Source organism: Pseudonaja textilis, chromosome 3 (genome assembly GCF_049901715.1).
Source record: "Pseudonaja textilis isolate UNSWEBS1 chromosome 3, rPseTex1.2, whole genome shotgun sequence".
NCBI classification, from domain to species: domain Eukaryota; kingdom Metazoa; phylum Chordata; class Lepidosauria; order Squamata; family Elapidae; genus Pseudonaja; species Pseudonaja textilis.
Window position 1 is genome coordinate 42,459,684 of NC_141992.1, and position 18,212 is coordinate 42,477,895.

General features: G+C 34.7%; 1 long non-coding RNA gene across 11 annotated transcripts in view; it reads left to right on the plus strand.

Moving 5' to 3' along the window:
- LOC113444293 (uncharacterized) overlaps positions 1 to 18,212 on the plus strand; it is a 58,297-nt gene that overhangs the window by 20,310 nt on the left and 19,775 nt on the right. For 8 of the 11 annotated variants that reach the window (XR_015742803.1, XR_015742800.1, XR_015742799.1 and 5 more), the window contains exon 4: positions 7,402 to 7,548. This is a non-coding gene — a long non-coding RNA (uncharacterized LOC113444293). Of the gene's footprint in view, positions 1 to 6,513; positions 6,639 to 6,926; positions 7,024 to 7,401; positions 7,549 to 18,212 lie in introns of all 11 variants that reach the window. The other 3 variants (XR_015742804.1, XR_015742797.1, XR_015742795.1) reach the window with 3 other exon arrangements.

Below are 18,212 nucleotides of genomic sequence, written 5' to 3' on the forward strand. Positions count from 1 at the left end.
AGTTTTCCCTTGGTGACTGAAACTTTACAGCATAATAACAATTAGAGAAGGGTTTGAAGGTTGACTTCAGATCTCTGTAGAAACATCTATATTCCTGGGGCAATAATGCACTTTTACTATAAAACCTTTAGCACCATTGTGTACAAGTATTATATCTATGCTATCTATGAGGCAACTTTAAGGAAGTTTTTTAAGGTCCTGTGTGGCTACTTCATAAGCTGCTTCCTGGTGTTCTAATTAATTTCCACTATTTAATACTAGTGCCATTATTATGAATTAGGCAAATGAATGTTAATCATAAGTCAAAGAGAATCCTTACAATTATTATTACAAAGTAATTGATTTAAAGTAACTTCCAGATCCCACCCATTATTTCCTCCAATAGTATTTTTCAACTTGTTTTTAAAGTAGAATTCTTCCATAGAATTAAATATACATGAGCCTCAATGTCAACATCCAATCTATAATTCTTAGCTTTTTGGTGAAAATCAAGTGGAGCATCTATGCTCTTAGTTTCTCAGTTCTCAGTTTACTATTGCCAGGTTTCTACTTTATTTTAGAATATGAATACTTCTAGACCATAGAAGCTTTGGGTTTCATATTTGAAAATGGCACATGTCACTTCTCACTAGTTATCTTTATCATAAGCTTTAAAAGAGAAGTGGGATGCCCTTTAAAAGAAACAGGCATGTGGTAAAACTAAATAGAAGCTAAATTGGCTTTGAAAGAACGTAGCTTGAAACCGATAACTATTTGATGTACAGAAATGGTTGCTAGGTATAACTGTCAATAGCTGTAAATATAATGAGTTATGAATATCTCCATGGAAGAGGTGGGTGAGGGGGCAGAAGCAGAGGACTCCTCAACAGAACAAAATGATTAGGAGCACAGAAAAGAACTGTGCCAAGTTTCCACAATTCAATTTAACTGTTTACACCTTTTTATTGGTGAGAATATTCTGTTGGAGAATAGTAAAAATGAAGTTTTCTAGAGAACCAAGAATTTCATGATCTGAGTCTGTGTTATAAGCCTTGTAACAGAGTCCTATTCTGAAATAAATTCCATTGTGTTTAATGGATTTTATGTGGGAGCATGTATTAAACTGCCTTAAGAATTCTTACATGTAATAAATTAGGTTATGCTGTATAAGGTGAGACATTGGCTCAAAGGCCAAATAAGAGGAAAAAGGAGCATGCAAAACAGTCCCAGAGATTGGCATACAGAATGAAGCTTCTAGATTGCTTCAGAATGTTATAAATACTAGATCTCTGGAGTTAACTTCTTCAATTCTGTTACATAGATAAACTTCAGGCATGCTTCAGCAACAGTTTCTTTTATATAGTTTACTGCTATAATCTAGATGAAGTACTTCTTGAATTTAAGACTTTGATTTCATTATGGAGTCTCACACAGATGGTGCAAGCAGCCCTTACATGAGCAATAATAGTTGTCTCAGAAGAGATAAACTCCTCCCATCTTTGAAAGGACAGGACAATGAAAGGAGCCAATTATTTTGAATGATCTAAATGTTAAGTTCAGATATGAAACCAGAAATGCTTGTTGGGATTCTTGTGTGATCATACTAAAATATGGCTTAATGAATCTTATTAATCTGAATTTAGACAGACTTATTTCATGAAATATTATTGTTTATTGATTATTGGTAGAAGGCTCTTGTATCAGTAAAGGAGAAATATACTCTACATAATTTTGTTTGCTGATTTTTTTCTATTGTCTAGCTGTTCCCCCCCCCCAACACATATACACATACACACACACACACATCAGGGATACAGTAGACCTCTTTCATTGCAGATCCTAGGGTACCAAAATTTCAAAAATCTTTTCTAGCTGCATATTGTTTAAATACCAGATTTGGTGCTTGTTTTTATTTAATCAATTTATTTTACCGTATTTCATAGTGTTGCAATAGTCAAAAACTAAATTTTCTTCCTTGTATTACTTCAGTGTTTGTGAATCAATTTACTGAAAGTAGACCAGAGATTAGAAAATTAGATCCTTATATAAATACTTTTATATATTTTAAATTCACTTTGCAGAAGTCATCAGTGATAGATCCAGCAGGATATAAATTAGATTTCTCTCTTCAAGAAGTAATCAAATATACAAGTAGTCCTTGATTAACAACAGCAATTGGGACTAGAATTCCCATCACTAACAACATTGTAAAGTTTGATGTCATTTGACTGCACCGCCTAGAAATGGCAATTTCAGCAAGCATGGTTGCCTTCATTAAGCAAATCATCACAGATTATTAAGCAAGAGTATCGCATGGTTGCCAGACCACTTCCTGCTGGCTTTCCCATTGACTTTATTTGTCGAGAGCCAGCAAACAAAATCACAAATAGTGACCATGTGATGGCAGGTTTCTGCACCATCAAAATCACAAGCCAGGTGTAGAGCACAGAGATAGTTATCACATACCTACAGGGACTTTGCAATAGATAGAACTCTTTTAGGTTTCTATCATTGTGCCACTCATTCAGTGCCTCACAAATTTGATCAGTTGCTGAAAATGTGGTCTTTATCAAAGAACCACCTGTAAAATAAAGTTAGGTTCTTTGTTAAATTCCTTGCTGTGTGTCAGGTTCAATACTACTTGATTGTAAAACAATAGTAAAAGAATCTTGAAAGTATGAATGCACTTCTCCCCATCCTCCCTTCATTTTGGTGAAAACTAGTGTGAGGGGCATTTGAGATGTTTACTAAGAACATCTCCTGCTCTAGACTCAGGCCTCTTTTACTTGACAGCTGTCTTCCTGGCCTTCAAGGCAATTTCTTCTGTTCTCTTCATTGTGTCATTCATTTTCTTTGTTTAGTGAGCTACAATGTGTAATGTGGCTTAATTTCATAGAGGTTCACATGAATGCATCAGATACTTAGTTCGATATAGCTTCCATTCTAACATACATATTAGAAGCATAAAATTAATTTTCATCTCAAGCGAGATACAGATCACCTTTTAGTTAATATTCTATATTAATTTCAAAGCAAATTACATATTGTTTCTCTGATAAACTAGAAAACACCTAGTACAGTCAACAATGGTTTGGCAGATATGTATACTTAAAATAAATCTTAAAATTTCTTATGCCAATCTTAATTTGAAACAAATTTGGCAGCTTCTTCTTCTGATCTGGCAGAAAGAACAATAATTTCAGGCAAATGTAATTAGAAGTTTAATAGAAAGTGCTTGGGTCTAAGTTATTTATGCAATAATTTATATGCTATCCAAAGCAATTTGGGGACAGCTAGTAATATTATTTTATTAGTAATTATAATCTGGTGTCTGTTCTTATTTTGCAAATAATTGCAAATAATTCTTTACTGTGAAGAATTATTGAGTGAAAGATTACATTCAATAATGTAACGTTGTTTGGGTCTGCTACATTCTTGATTCTTCATAGATGGTCTTTGGTGGACACTTACTTGTTTTCTGGGACCATAGTAAGATACATATTTGGAATTGCCTTTTCTGCCCATTATATGAATTAATTGATACATATTCACATACTCAAGAGCTTATACTCTTGGTGAAGCTAGTATAGAATTACTTCTCCTGAATCTCAGATTGGCTGCTTCGGGGAAGTGCAGAACCAATATAGAAACTGAAACAGAGTCAGACATAGTCAAATAGTTCATACATGAACAGTACCTGCAATGTTTTGGGATTCAGTTTTAGATTGTTTGATCCATCCAACTCCTCAAAAACACGAAAGGCTACTCTGCATCTCCATAAGGCTTGCAAGGAAATGTACTGGGTTATTATCAGCATATTGATACAATACCTTAAATTAATGGATAACCTCTCCTTTCAGTTTAAGTAAAAAGAGATTGCTGAGTCCTGTGGCCTCCCAAATTGCAGCAGTCATGGGTTCACCTGTTCATAACTTCCATCCTAAACTACTCATTCGGAAATGAAAGGACCATCATGTTTGCCACCCCCAATCCTTACAGTAGTCCATTGTAGATGTGTGAATGCCACTGAGTTTTCTAATAAGATCAGGAAGGGTGAACTCCCTCCATCCAGTTCCTCCTTATATCTCCCTTCCGGGTTTCTCCTCTAGGTTTCCAGCCAATGCCGTGACTGAATCCTAGATTTTAAAAAATCTAGGGTTGTATGCAGTTGACATTCTTCCAGTTTCCCTGAAATATCCCCAGAAAGGGGAGATTAGAGTCTGGGCAGAAATTGCCTGATAAGGTTGGATTTAGAAATGGCCTCTTCAGGAGTAAGCACATCTTCAAGGCAGCTGCTACCATCCCCCAAAAGTATGAATCTATGAATCAAGTCTATCTAGACACATGCCAAAGATCACCCACACTCCCTAAAGGAGCTAGGTAAGGCATGGATCCAATCAATGAGTGGGAGAGTTGGGTTTTGTTTTGTAACTTCTTGTATGCTTTGACTAGCTTTTTATTAGAGATGGTCTAGAGTAGGGGTCCCCACAACCACCAGGCTGCGGCCCAGTACTGGGCCATGGCCTATTTAGAACTGGGCCACGAGTGGTGAGCTGATGCATATGCATGCAGCTTGATGCCGGCCTGCCGCTTGTGTGGCCTGGTTGATGTGTGTTTTTCCATTCTATGTATCATATGGGAAGAAGTTATTCATTTCACTATTGTTTTATTTTCACATCTTTTTCCACATGATCTGTTGTAACAGTAGATTGCTTCCCTTTGAGCTTGTAAGTGCTATTGGTTAATAATAGGTAAATAACCATTCAGAACTTGATCACAGATAAACAGACCATATGTTTACTACAGATTAAGTATGTTCCATTTGATAAAATGGATGACTATCAGATTTCAAAACATCAAATGGGGAGATAGGTCTGATAGTCATGAAGAAGTTCTAATAGATGTAAATTATTAATACTGGATTAACAGAATTTTTTGTCAATATAAGTAAACTAATAGGTTAATATCTAGGTTGAGTTCAGGCAAGGTCCCTGCTGTAGTTGCAATTGAGAAGGTTGGGTCTGCTATGGCTATTAAATACCTGTCTTTCTCAGCTTCTGAAGATTGATGTAATTATTTGTGATGATAGAGTTAAAAATTGCTATCTAATATTGTTTTGATTTATTAGAGATGGGAAAGCTAATTTCTCCAGGTGTTTATCCTATCAGAATTATCTCTCTTGAAAAATCTTGCCTAATACTATGTTTATTCGCAATCTGAGGATCAAACCAAGAGGTAGTCAAAAGGCAATTGAGTAATCTAAGACAAGAAATAATCCAGATTAAATTCTGAAGGATGCAAAGAGAAACAAGGTCAAGTTGAACGCCCAAGGACTTAGTGAGTCATGGCACAGGATGCAAGATGCTTGATCATAAAGTACAAAATGTACAGATTTTGTTTCTATAACATCTTTGTTCTTGAACAGAGGCTTTTATGTAGGAAGAGGATAATCTAAAGTCACTAATTTATTAACTGCTAATGGAGTTTAAGTCTTCAAGAGAAATTCTCAAAGCAGTTGTAATTTCCAAGAAACTTCTGCTTGAATTTTGATATTCTTGCTATGTTCTCTGTCTCCAATCTTTAACACCAATGTGCCTCAATTTTTCTGGCAAAAAGGAACTGATTGATTCAACAGCCTCTCTTTCCTTCCTCTCTACTGAGGACTCAGTTCAAAGATCAGGTGTGCATAGCTACATTTCAGTAGGAATATCTGTTACATGAGATTACTCCTGAATTTTTATTTTATTTTATTTGTGCCGGTGCACCTTAATATTTGTTTTTGTAATGCTATATATAAGTCAAGGTAGTGTTTGCCATTGTCTTCTGGGATATGTTTCAAATTATGCTGGTCTGTGCTAGTCTTGTGACTTGGTTTGAGTGATCCTTGGTGCTTTCTGAGATTGCTTGTTTTCTTGTAGTTGTTACCTAACTTACCAAATTAGGTAACATCATCAGTACAACAATCAAGTAAGCAATACCCCAATCAAGAAATTGCCAGAGAAGCCAACAGTAAACAGCCCAATCAAAGAATCTCTAAGACCACCCCCACCAACACTGACAGTGCAAGCCATTAAAATATAAACTGACAGCAAACCACACTCCTTACTAGCACTGATGTTGTTATCTAGTTTGAATGAAACATGTGGAAGAAAACAAGCAAGCTCAGAAAGTACCAAGAACCTCTCATTTCAACCCTGAGCTACAAATATCTTCCTTTGATTTGTGTTTCAAATTCCCAGGTTAGCTTACAGTCTTTGTATTCCCAGATGTCTCCCATCCCAATACTAACCAATTTACTAATTATTACTCCTATCCCAGTACTAAGCTTCCCAGAGTTATCCTGTGGTGGGGCGACCAATTAGAGATGGACGGACGGATGGATGGAAAATCGTTCAGAGCTTCTGAGCACAGATATTTCTGCTGCCCACAGAACTCTGGTGCCATTATATCCTAATTTAGCATTTTGTTTAAATAAAACCATTGATACATAGATTATTGCCTAGCTCATATATCTTTTTTGCTATGCACATTCAGGCTCATTGAATCATCTATTGCAAAAGCTTTTGGAAGACCCACAAAAGGCTCTTAAGAATATTTGTATGTTATGCTAATCATACCTAACTTTCCAGGGAAGCATCATAGAGAAACAGTTCTTCATGGTGAGTATATCAAAGAGAAATTATTAACTTTGTAGTTAATAATTAATTGCCAGAAATACTTTTTGTTTGAAGTAAATACAGTTCTGGATATCATCTATAGCTGCTTCAAAAGTTCTCCTGAGCTTTACTGCAAAACAAAACATTGAATTTCTGATTGGCCTTAACTACAATGAATAGATATATACCACATAGGAGGGATAGAAGAACAATGCAATGCTATTTGCTGTTCATGCTTCCATGGAATACAATTGATTTGGTTGTTTTTCTGTCTTTTGGACAATAAAACAGGAAAATAGTCAGGATAACTGTTCTAACAAGGAAAATGAAATGGTAAAGGAAAAGTTTAAAAGAGGAACTATGATGGAAATATGATGGAATTGTTGAGGTAAATAGTGTATGAGTTAAGAAAACACCATTCTATACTAGTAGAAGATTTTGAAGGAATGAAACATTTTAGTTTGTAAAGTTGAAAAAACAGAAAACAAAATCTTGTTCCTTTTTAAAGATTTTTTTTCCAACCCAGCTTGTTTACTTCAAGGATATTCTGTAATATAATGCATTCAGTTATACCTGCATCCTTTTCTGCTTTCTTCTCCTATTATCTGTAATCACTGTCAAAGTTTTAGTGCATGCTAAATCTATCTTTAGGGTTGTATTTTATATTTCTACTAAGCTATTTATTATACGTTTTTTCTGCTTCTCTAAGAATACTAATTCTTCTAACACGTTTCTTATTAATCTTTTTTGATTAATTCTTTTACAGAAATGACTATCACAATCTAGAGTTCCATTTTTTTGTATTACTGTGGTCTGCATTCTCATACTTGAAAGTGCCAAGAGAAGAACCTGCACCTGAACGTATTCTCTTCTAATAGGAGTCAGGGACTCCAATGGCTTTCTACAACAGGTAGTCCTCGACTTACTATTGGTCTCTCACCAAACACCTGAAGTTATGACAGATCACACTGTGGATGCTTATAACCCAGTTTTGAAGTTCCAGGGCCCTTCCATTATGTGACCACATTTCGGGTGCTCAGTAGTTGGCCTGCACTTGCAGGCATTTGCAGCATCCCATGTTCCCATGACCATGTTTTATAACAGCTTTTACTTCCAATTTTTGGCAAAATCAGCCCATAGCAAATCATTGCTTTGCTTAACAACCATTACAAAAAATATCAGAAAATTGGGTCAGTCACATTAGTGATCTGATTTATAGCCATCACAACTTGTGACTGTAATGGGTAGACACTATTACAGTCATAAGTCAAGGGCTACCTGTATGTGACTTGCGATTAAGAGAGTGTTATTTTCAAAAGAATGTTCTCTTCCTCTTTTTTTTTTACTAAGAAAAATATGCCAGTCTCTGTACAGTTTTCATATATTTGTATTATTTGGGGAAGTGCCAATATCAATGGATGCAGGATTGTAATAAGCCCTTATTTTTTCAAATGAGGCGTTTTTCTTCTCAAATGTCAAAGAATTAGTACTGTCTTGCACAAGTGAATTTATGGACAGCAAATTATTGTCCTGAGGGTATGATTATTCAGGAAATAATATATATTCATAATACTGTGATATATTTTAATTGTATTGGCATATACAATGACAGATATGCCAGAAAGGTCTAAAGTGCTGTAAGGCCAATATTTTGATTTTTCAGAAAGTAGAAAAGAAGTAGTCCCAAAGGTGCTTTTTCAAAAGGAAATCTGACTTGTTTTCTTTGAAGATGTTTTGCTTCTCATCCAAGAAGCTACTTCAACTCTTCAGAAGAAGCTTCTTGGATGAGGAGCAAAACGTCCTCAAAGACAACCTTGAAAGTTCAGTTGCCTCTTGAAAAGGCACCTTTGGGATAACCATAACCTGGATGACTGAGAATCTTTGTAGACATTTAGAAAAGCAGTATTTACTCTGATGTCTTGGGTACAATCTCCATTATGTGAAGAGATAGATACTCAATTTTTGTACTGTGTTCTTTTAAAGAACTTAATATTGTTTTAGGATTGTAAAGGCAAGAAACAGATTGAAAGGTTGCATATAGCATAAATTTATTTTTTAATCATATAGGATGATAACAGCTTAATTTTTCATTCATATGGCCTTGACAGGATATTTGGTTATGATAGGGAAAGTGCAAAGGTGAATATCATCTTAATGTAGTTCTTTATTCATTTAGTGTGTTAGCCATTATGTAACAGAATGATCTCAAGTGATTTATTGTATATAACCCACATAAAACAAGAATAAAATTCAGTGAACTTCAAATATGTGTAAACTTTAAAAGCAGAAAAAAGCCATTTAGATTGAAAAACACTAAAACAATATGCAGCACTGATCATTAAATATATAAATATCATTCTGAAAGAAGTTCAAAACATGGATTGAACAGCAACATCATATAACTGTTTTAATGGCCTACAAGAAAAGATACTAAAATCTGTTGCCAAACATAGTTCTAAAAGACTGATATGTTTGGAAGTATAATGTGTGGTGGCTGTCATTGAGAAGAGTCACTCATGGATAGATGCTTCCTTCATCGTATCAGAGTGCATCCAGAGCAGAGCCTTGAATGGCTATCTTAGGACATTGGTGGGAGTATATATTTTATTTTGAAAATAATTGATATTAATGAATTACTTATGTATTACATATCATTCCATATGATAAATCCATTTTAGTCTGATCCAGCAGTGCATCTAGATTCTTATGGTAAGCCCTAAACACTCAGGATACCATTTGATTTGTTGAGAATAAGTATTTGTCTGATATGATTATTTTCATCTTGAATAAGTTTTGTTAAGTTTGAGAGCCATAGACAACCAAAACAATGAAACATCTCTTTCTGTCCCTGGCAGAACAGAGTTTGGCAGGCTGTCCAGCAGAAGGCTAAAGAGATTCCTGTTGAAGCAGATTCCTTTGCATAATATCTCTTATTATTATCTGCAATAAATTAATAACTCTCACTACTTAATGCCTGGTTTGCTTTTTCAGAAATTATTGGGAAAGTTTCAGAACATAATATTCTGTAAATAAACTAACTTTAGGTTCAGATTTCTGTCCACAATGTATGTGTATCACATACTTTAAAATGTTTGATGATGTTAGTGTAATGTTTACATTTTACAAACAGCATTTTGATGCATTCTCAGAATAGTCTAGGTAACAAACGTGGAATTTTCTTCCCCTTAGATTACTGTACTTTTGTCAATGTCACTTTGTCAGAAGCTGTGTTCCTGATAGGAAAAAGGTGTTTTGACTCTGAAATGGTGAAACAAGAGTCTTCCTTCTCTTTTTGACATATTTTCTTCCTTCAACCATTATTCCCCAATATTTTTTTGGACAATTGCCAATAAATTATCAGATTATTCTTCCTGGACTAAAGAGATTTTGAAATCTGTCCTGGGATCACCAGTTATCCATCCAAATTCTAATGGCAGAATTAAAAAGTAACATTTCCTTTTATGTAACTTTATTAAAATTTTAAAACAAAACATTGAAAACTAACAAGAACTAATATTTAGAAAGAAAAAAAAGAAGGATAAAAATAAGAAAAGAACAAAGACAAAAATTCAGAACTCAAAGACAAGGAAAAAAGATTATAAAGAAGTTACTTCCATTATCTTATAGTTATAACTAGATATAAATTGACCTCTTGAGCTATGGTTACATCATTATTTACATATTTTCTATTATCATTTTTTTTAAAAAAATCATTAGGACCATATACCATCATTTAATTTTTTTTGTTTCCTGCAAAAAGTCAGTAAAGAGATTCTAATCAACTTAAGACAGTATTCTTTCTCTAGTTAAAGCCGGCACTCTCAGCAAGTTTAATCAAGTTCCCCATTCATTGCTTTCTTGTAGGTAAAACCAAATCTTTCTACGTAATAATAGTCTCACTGCAGTTACAAAAAGAAAGTTCCAATGATTTTTTTCCAATTGGTTATCCATCGGTTCCAAAAGAAAAGCTTCTAGTTTTAATTGTATATTAATCTTTAACTATTATATGTAATTCAGTCCAGAATTTTCCACCTTTTTATACTGTCCACCAACCTCTCTTTTTTATTAAATTTCTAGCATAAATTTGAAGAACCTTTATATATACATTCTAAGCAATTTTTCTGGTGTTATGCATCAGTGTAACATTTTATTAAAATAATCTTTAAGACTGTAACAATGTAAATTTCAATCATTTGAACAACATACTTTCCCATGATCCATTTATATATTGTAACCAAAGGTTTTAGCCTATTTTATCATACTTTATTTCAATAAAAGCTTATGCATTATAGCAGTGACATACTCATATTTTTGCACAATTCCATTTCAAATTCAGTCTTAAAATGTTTAACTCCAAATTAGTTTATCTAGTTTAAATATTTCTGATAGTTCTACATAAAACTGAATATCTTTCTACTATCAGCTCTTGTCTTCATTTTATTTTACATTCTCCTTGACCAAATGCTAATATATCAGAGTAAGTTAACCATTCATGTTTAGGCATCATTTCTTTTCTGTAAAATGTTTCTGTGCAAGCACCACATAGGTGTATATCTGTTCCATTTTATCAATATAACATGTCTAACAAGATGATTTTTAAAATCTACACTAGTTTTATCATGCCATAGATATCCATACCACCCAAATCTTAAGTCATGTTCTTCTAATTCCAAAAACCTTGTTCCTCAGCAGCAGCATTCTTACAAGCTATGAAGGATTTGTTACTGAGCCTGATAAACAAATGACAGTATAGATCAGGGGTCGCCAACCTTTTGGACTTCAGGGGCCACCAAACTCATAATTTTAGATTCCAGGGACCACTAACTGGTTCTGCGGGCGTGGCCTAATTTGTGGGTGTGGCTTGGTGGTCATGTGACTGGCTGGGCATGGCTTGTATGTAAATATTATAAATATTTACATAAATATTGAATTTTTTATAGAAAAAGAGTAACTTTTACCCAAAACCAGGTAAAGCAGGCAGGCAGATTGAGTTGCTCATAGAATCATAGATACATTTATGAGATCTATCTATCTGCCATCAGCTAGCTCAGTCTGTCACATAAAATTTGCTTGCAAACAAACTCACAAAATTAACTCACAACAAACAATGTATGTAAATATTGAATCTTTTATATAAAAAATAACATTTTTTACTGCAAAGCAGGCAGATTGAGTTGCTCACAGAATCATTCTGTGATCTATCTATCTGCCATCGGCTAGCTCAGTCTCTCAAATTTGCTTGTCGTGAGTCTGCAGTGAATTTGCTTGCAAGCAAACCTTCAGTCCTAAGGAAGGTTCAGCTGTACTTAAAGCAGAGCTGAAGATCTAAAGACTAGCTAGAAAGCAAGAAATCCAACCATTTCCTGCTTACTAGCTAATCTCCCAAGCAGAACAGATGATGGTCGGAAAAAGGAAAATACCAATTTTAGTAGGCAAGTTTGCCAGGTAAGGAGTGAGTGGGCGGGGAGCATTCCTGCAGGCCATGTGGATGGCACAGCCTTGTGTTTCTGCACAGCCTGGATTAATTGCTTTGGAGGGGTGCTCTGGGAGTGAGATTTCTCTGCGGTCCACCAAAATTTTCTCACGGCCCACCCACTGGTATAGATAATATCGAGTTAGACAAATTACAGATGAGACTATACAAATATTAGTCTATTTAAGAATTTTCAAATTGCAAACTTTTGCCTATATGAAGAAACCTATCCATGAGTCTGTCCTGGAAGATCCTTGCATCTGAGGGAAGGCGGGAAAGTTTCTGATGTGCGTCATATATTCTTGAGACATCTTTTCCCACTTTCTCCTAGAAAGGTGGTTATTTGCCTTGGCAGATATTCAGTTTAGATGAAATGGAACTTTATTGTAAGAAAATAACAGACAACTTACAAAGCTCTGAAGACTTAACTATGGTGCTAGTTGACAGTACTTCTGGTGATGTGAGCCTAAAGTCACTACTAGTCTACCATTCCATGAATGTGCAGTCTCTTTAAGAACATGTCAAAGAGTTTACTTCCTGTTCTGAGGAAAGCTAAGAAGAAACTTTGGTTCACCCTTCTCAGCTTTGAAGACTGGTTCTTCCACTATTTCATCCCAGAATTGGAGAACTGTTGCCATGACAAAAACATTGAGTTCAAGATTCTGTTTATTTCAGATAATACTCCAGGATCTAACAGTTTACCTGGATAATTTGGTACAAGATTTTTCTTTTTATAAATGTACTTGAAAGTAGTATTTTTTAAAAAAGATATTTGTATATGTTTTTTGTGGACATTATGTGAAAGTTTACATGATAAGCCTGGAATTGTTATTGGACTCTTAACAAGTCTGGGATAAGCTATAGATTACATCAATGAATAAATTATGATGGTGTTGGAAAAAAATAGTGTCTGAAAACCTACATTTACCCACAAATGTCTCTTCTGAGATCTCTGCTCCTGGGTTACCATATTTATTATGTATCATTTTTTTAATTTTTTTTAAATTCCACCTTTTACTCAAGGAAGTGAACATACCAATATTCCTTCCTCCTTCTATTTTTCCCAAAGCAACTATCTCATGAGGTGAGTTGGGCTGAGACAGAGTGACTGGCCCAAAATCACTCAGCCGGTTTTGTGTGCCAAAGGGAAGTTTAGAACTCAGTTATCCTGCTTTCTAGATCAACGCTAACCACTACACCAAACTGGCTTTCATTTGATTGATTTCTTTTATCTCATTTTTGAAATAATAATAAATGGTATGGTATTGGGAAGCAATTGGCAAGCATACTTTGACTTTGCTTCTAACTTTCTTTAAGGAACTCAAAAGCCAGCACCTACTTTTACCCACAATTAGAACAACCCTGGGATCTTTTTCATATGCAAGCTCCTTGTTGACTTTTTTTATTTTTAAAATGAAAATAATAACAAATAAGGATGGTGAGTGGTTGCAGTTCTGTTCTTTTTACATATTGGACATATCCGAGAACAAAGAAAACTGCTGTGATGTAGTAATCAGGAGTTAAGATTAGTTCAGTGAAATCTGATTTTTTACTACTCCCTCAGAGATATTGTACAATTTGAATTTGGCTGCTATTTGAAGTCATGGTGTTGCTTGTTTTCATTTATATTGAGTTCTTAGAATAGAACCTTTCTGTCTATTTATTTATAAGATTTATATCCCTTCTTTCTGTCCAGTAGCTGAAAATAATGTATTTGGTACCCTCTTGCTGCTTTTACCCCAGCAACCTATGAGTTAGTTTGAGCTAAAAAGACATGACTGGCCCAGTGCTGTGGCTAAATATGAACTAGAATCTGGGTCTTTCCATTGTCTTTCCGCCTCTTCTACAGGGATGCATTAGGGAAAATGTTCTGGATTTGATTGTGCAATGCCAGCTTTGCTATATGCAGCTGATTTGTTAAGTTTCTCAGTCTTCCAGGTGGGAAGGAGAAGGGTATTGGTGGTAAAGGCTTTCTTTTGCTCAAAAGAATAACTTGCAGTATCAAAAAAACTAGTGTTAAGTCTTTGCATGACACATTAGTAGGGTGCATGAATAACAAATTGCTGGAATTCCAGTAGAGCAGGTGCATACTTATAAATACCTTGGAGTGAAGTTTCAGGCTTCCGAAACATGAAGCACACATTTCTTTTATTGGAGTTGTCTTAAAAATCTTCCATTCAAAGGGACATCTTTTATTCAGAGAAGTTGCAAGGTTTTTCTTGCTAAATTTATTTTGCAGCTTTATGGTGTTCAGATAAGCATTTTTACAAAGTTTAATACCCTGCAAACTGTCCAGTTCAAATTTATAAGACTATATTTTCAGTTTCAAAAGACATCAAAAATGCCTTTTGGTTAAAATTGTTTCTTTTCCCTGGTTCTTAGATACTGTTTTAAATTAAGCTGGCTAACAAGAGCTTCTAGCAAACTCCCAATTTTCAGGTCTCTCTTTGGAAAGCCTCCACCAATTAGGATTTGAATATAATAATAGAATAATCAGGCTGGAAGGAACTTTGGAAGTCTTTTATGCCAACCACTGCTCAAGCAGGTGCCATCTTAAGCACCAGGTCTGGGATATTGATTTTCAAACCAGTCTAAACCTAATAATCAACTTCCCAGTTCATGGATTTTTTAAAATTGTGAGAAACAAAATAAAGGGGGTAGGGAGATTAAGAAGCAATTTCCAATCTTCTCTACAGCAGTTACAAACCAAAATCAAATCCAGCACCAGTTAATAGTGATGTCTCCCAAGGCAGAGTCTTAGGACCCACATTCTTTCTGCTTTATATCAATGACCTATGTGACAACATTAAAAGCAGCTGTGTCCTGGGACTTTGGTTAAGCCCTTCTCATCGACGGACCAGGGACTGCGACTGTCCGCAGCTTTGGTCCGTGCTGTCTCGTTGGAGAGCCCCAATCACTGTAATTGGGCTGAAGCTGCTTTGGAGGGGCAGCAGAGTAAGGGAAAGCTGCCAGCCAGGTCGAGGGTAGCCGCATCCCCCCTCCCTGGGCTAGGCAATTTTTCCCCCTGAAGACGACTGAGCGGTGGTCTAAAATGGCCACCCTGAAGAGGAGGGCTTAGCTGGACTAAAATTTGTGCAGGAGAGAAGAAAGAGGTGGACAACATAAGAACCGGGCAACTTGGCACAACAATTAATTAAAAAGTATCCCAGGATGGTATTTTAAGAATTTTTATGAAAGAATAAGAAAGTGGCGGATTTTTAAAGGGAAAGGAAAAAAAAGTGAAAATATCTTTGACAGCTGAGCAGGGCTTCGAACCAGGATTGGAAGAAGCCAGAACAAGATATCCCAACAAATTGAATTAAAATACATTGCTAACAAACAGGCACAATTTAAAGCTGGACTTAAGAGTTTTCAAAAAGAAGAGGGAAATATTTTAATTGAAGATTTTATTGGTTTGGAATACCGAGGTTTGGAAAGGCCCGAACAATAAAACAGGGGGAAAAGGTGAGGACATTGTATAACAGAGAGTGGCCATCTGGTGGACAAAAATTTAAGCTAAAAAAGGGAAAGTTCCTATTACTCTATGAATCGGATCTGATACAACGAAAAGAAAATATTGAAACAATATAACAAATACCCTAAAAAGTGAAAATTGAATTAGAACAAAAGAAAAAATATGGATTATTGGACTGATTGGTGATTTTGCTATAAACCCAATTCGGGAATAATTGTTAATCCAGAAAGTTTGAAGAAGAAGAAAGAAAAAGATTGGTGATTGGTGGATTTTAATGACTATAAGATATAAGAGTGTGTAACGATGATATCTCTGTGGGATCTAAAAATGGAACTTAAAAATTTGAAAGAACTACTACATGCAAGAGGTGAATCACTTGCCTCTGAGTTAAAAACTATGGAAATGGCGATTGAAGAATATGAAGGAGAAGAAAAAGAGAAGGAGGAATTAGTTCAAGAAGAAGCCATATTAAATAGACAATCAACACAGCACAACAAAGAAGAGGAAAAAGAAGGGGGGGTTAAAAATGGGAGATTTTAAAAAGTAACTAAAATGGGGAATATTTATAAAAATCGGAAAGACAGAAAGAAACAGCAAGTAAGGGGGAAAGAAAATATATATAGAGAGAGGGATATAAGTCAGAGGGAGAAAAGATTTGGAAAAACAAAAGGGAAGAGAGGTAATGAGGAATAGGAACAGGAAAGAGAAATATGTGAATTGTAAAATAAAGGAAAAATTTTCTTTACCTAGAATACATCGGGACAATGGTTAATAAATTAAGAGGGGATTCCGCATTGATATAAGGGGTAACAATGTACTTTGCAATTACAAATTATAGAATATCATTTATTGAGAGGAGGGAGGGGCATTGATACCTATTTAGAAGATTAATGCATTTTCTTATTTTTATTGTTACAAGAAAGGTTACGGTTTATTATATATATTGAAATGAATTGTGAGGAGGTTTAAAAATGAGATTAATATCAGTGACCAAACAAAATGGATTGTTTCTTTTTTCTTTTTTTGATTACCATAAATAAAATTTTATGGAAGTAAAGGGAGAAAATACATTGCAGAATCTGACTGAAAAGTACAATGTAAAGTAGTTTATTTTTCTAGGGATTGATTATTACTATAACTAAGTAAAATAGATGTTTAATCGGGAATTACAGATGAGGGAATTAAGGCATACTTAAACCACTGAGGTGGCACCCCAAACTAGTAAAAGGGGGGGGATTTATGTTTTGTTCTATATGAAAAACTTGTATTAATCTAGACTTTATGAAAAGAATATGCGATGGCGTTGCAAATTCGACAAGATAAAAAAGAATTAAAAGGGAATAAGTATGAAGATATGGAAACTGAGTGATTTAAATGAGAAAAGAGTACTTTGGAAAAGGCAAGGTTTAAAAGAAATGTTAAGGCTTAAGAAATACATTTGTAATATAGTGAAATCAATTGAGATGTTGTTTAGAATGAGAGTAATATTAATGAATAGCATTAACTTGCCTGTCCCTTTTCTTATATAAAAGTTGAGAAGTAAAATGAGAAAAGAACTTTGGAAAAGGCCATGCTTAAAAGAAATGTTAATGTTTAAGAAATATATTTGAAATAAATTGAAATGAATTGAGAAGATGCTTAGAATGAAAGTAAGATCACTTAACAGAATTAATGTGTTTGTTCTTTTCTTATGTAAAAGTTGAAATGGAGAAGTAATAATAGAATTAAATTAAAAATGGACAAGACAGAATGTTGAATGTTGGTCCAGTTTCAATTAAAGAAAAAAAAAGTAGTACATATTAGCTGTTGCAAAACATCTTGCGTGGCAGCATGATGATTTGCATATGTTGCAGGAGGCATTATTGTCCTGTTCATGGTGACATTTTACATATCCTTAAAAGGACTAGGGGAGGGAGATGAAGGCAGCCTATTGTGTTTATTCCAAGCAAAGCGATTAGCTAATAGCAATAGCTTTTGATGTGAACACTTTTCAGATAGTGTTTGGTTCTTTTAAAAGACCATCTGTCTGAAGAATGTTCCTTTTAAATAGAGTCTGCAAATGAGTTTATTCCAGGATTGACAAGGAACTTGATAAAATCTTTCCACTGTGAGAGAGGGATGTTTCATGCTCATAAGTTTAAAGCTACTTCCTAATACATTTATTTACATACATTTAAATGTCTTTCTTTATAGTTTGCACTTCAATGCAGCATGTAAAGTCTAGGCAGCTCATTCAAGGCAGCAGTTAGGGATAGGTAGATGTCTTCTTAAGAACTGAGCATTTCCTTTTGTTTCTGTAAGTTTACATGTAAAGAATGCCATATCTTCTGAGGCTTCATAAATTTAAAATATTTATTAAACATAACAAAAGTCCTTGATATAACGTTTTTGTGTTGCAGATTTGTGGGATATTCATACTATTTTTCATTGAGTTACCATTTTTTGTCCTTTCAATAAGTAAACTCCCTTCGGTGTTCAATCAATCTTGTTCTGTGTTCCAACATAGGTAGAATATCCATATATAATCACTGCTAGAAGAAAATATGTTTCTGCACTAGGGTGTGTGGCCTATACTTCTCTACGTGGAATTCCTCTCCTATGAATAAGACCTGGAAGAAGGAAATATGGG